This window comes from Triticum dicoccoides, chromosome 3B (genome assembly GCF_002162155.2).
Source record: "Triticum dicoccoides isolate Atlit2015 ecotype Zavitan chromosome 3B, WEW_v2.0, whole genome shotgun sequence".
Taxonomy (NCBI): Eukaryota; Viridiplantae; Streptophyta; class Magnoliopsida; order Poales; family Poaceae; genus Triticum; species Triticum dicoccoides.
The window spans coordinates 317,277,198-317,279,750 of record NC_041385.1 but is presented as its reverse complement, the minus strand read 5'-3'; positions in this window follow the sequence as shown (position 1 = coordinate 317,279,750).

Here is a 2,553-nt window from a genome sequence, read left to right as displayed (position 1 = left end):
GGGGCACCAGGGGGCGCCGTTCGGGCGACCGCCGGGGCGCTGGCGGGTGGTGGGGGCGACGGGGCGAGGGGCGGTGGCGGGTGGCGGCGGCGGCGGCGGGTGGTTGGGACGGTGGGGCGACGGGGCGAGGGGAGGTGGGGCAAGGGGGCGGCGAGGGGAGGAGGCGACGGGGCGAGGGGAGGTGGGGCTCGGCATTACTAACAATTTTTTTTTTCAAAACTACTAATGACGCACGGTGAGTGTGGTGCGCCATTACTATGTCAACTAGTAATGGCACACTATACCACGGTGCGCCATTAGTAATTTTTTTTTCAAAACTACTAATGGCGCACCACACACCAGGTGCGCCATTAGTAATATATTACTAATGGCGCACCAACACATGGTGCGCCATTAGTATATAGTAATGGCGCACCACTTGTCTGGTGTGCCATTAGTGGCCATATCATCTATAGCCCTTTTCCTTTTAGTGTTACTATTGGAGGTTTTGAATTCCCTCTTCCTATTGTCAAAAAGAAATATGATATTCTTATTGTTGGGGAGATGCATATCCCCGTTGAGGTAACCTAGTGTTATTCGAAAATTCTCCGGTTTCATGTTATTCGGAAGAAGTTTTTTAACAAGACTTGATCAACCTTGTTAGTGGATTCATTTTGATGAGCATGAGATGGATGCAGTTAGAAAGCACAACTCTCTGTATCCTCCTTTTAATTTCTATTATTTAGATTAAATAGAGCAAAAATACTATTTTCTGTCTGTTTTCTGAATTATCCTTGCAATAAAAAATACCCCAAAAATAAAACTTCTCCAAATGCCCTGAAAATTGAGTATGCTTTTTTGTAGAATATTTGAGAATTTCTGGCAGTTAGAACACATCCGGGGGACCCACCATTTGGCCAGGAGGGTGGAGGGCGCGCCCTACCCCCTGGGCGCGCCCCTGCCTCATGGGCCCCACGTGGCCTCCCTCCACTTATTCCAGTTCCCACACACGTCGTCTTCCTCCAGAAAAATCATCCCATAGCTCAAACTCTTGTTCTTGCTCATTTTGCTGCCATTTTCGATCTCCTTGCTCAAAGCTCCATTCACAAAACTACTTCAGTGGCGCACCCGGGGAGCAATGGCCAGGCCGAGCGCGCCAACGTGGAGGTCCTAAGGGGCCTTAAGGCAAGGAGCTTCAAGAAGAAGCTCGAGGCTTGTCGCAGGGGCTGGCTCGACGAGCTCCCATATGTGCTATGGTCCATCCGCACCACTGTGACCAAGCCTACATGCGAGACCCCGTTCTTCCTCGTCTACGGATCCGAGGCGGTACTCCCTCACGAGGTCAGGCATCGCTCCCCGCGGGTCCTGGCAATCGACAAGGCACGTCAGGATGCGCGCGGGAGATGGACCTCGTGCTGTGGGAGGAAAGCCGTCGCCAGGCCTCGCTCCGAGCTGTGAGGTACCAGTAGGCGCTGTGACGCTATCACTGCCGCAACATCCGTTCCAGGACCCTCGAGGTGGGTGACCTCGTTGTAACGCCCCGAATCCTATGTGCCAGGTGTCTTCCAGCTATTCGTCGTTGTTGCCATGTCATTTGCTTGTGTGTTGCATTTTGCCATGTCATCATCTGCATTTCATCTGCATGCTTTTCAAAACTTGCATCCATTTGGGTCCTCCCAGTTCTCTCCGTTGTCCGTCCGGAGTCCATACCACAATTGCACGCGCCCGCGGCACCTCCGAAATATTATTTTATAAGTGGCCTAAAAATGTTCTCAGAATGGGGTGAAACTTGGCGTGCGGTCTTATTATAGTGTAGGTAGACCGCCTACCAAATTTTGTTGCATTCGGAGTCCGTTTGATAGCCCAACCGTCAAACATACAACTGCAATATAGTCGGTTTATTCGTCGGATGTTTCGGTCTTCGAAACAGCAACCGGGCCTCTCTCTCTCTTCTTTCCTCTCAGCCGAACCCCTCTTCATAGCCCACTTGCATTCCAGCTAGTCCCCCCTCTGCACGGAGCTGCACGATCGCAATCGTACGGTTCGTATCGCTCCCAAAACCCCCAAAACCTAGCCCCTACCCTATATAAACACCTCCCCCTGCCATTTTGGCCTTCTCCTTCCTCCCACCTCGATTTCCGTGCAACCCCTCTCCCCCGCCGCCACTTAGCGCCGGCCCAGCAGCCAGCCGCCAATCAGCACCGCTGCCCTCCACCAACCAGAGCCCGCCACCTCACCCGTAGTGCCGCCCCAGCCTACCACCGGGCGCCACGTGCTCCCAGCCTCCTCCCACCTCCCCACGGCCCTCTCGGCCCGCACCAGGCCCGCCCAGGGTCAGATCCGGGCCCGGAGGGAGACCACGCGCCGCCGCCCGAGCGTCGAGCGCTCCTCGTCCTTGCGCTGGATCGGCAGGAGCCCGATCCCGCAGCTCCTCCGTCCGCCGCCGCCCGTCAGCCCCGCCTCCTGCCGGCGAGCTCCACCACCGGAGCACCAGCGCCGCCCCACGTCGCACCTCTCCTGCCCTCGTGCCTCTCCTTCTCCCGTCTGCTCTCTCTCTCTCTCTCTCTCTCTCTC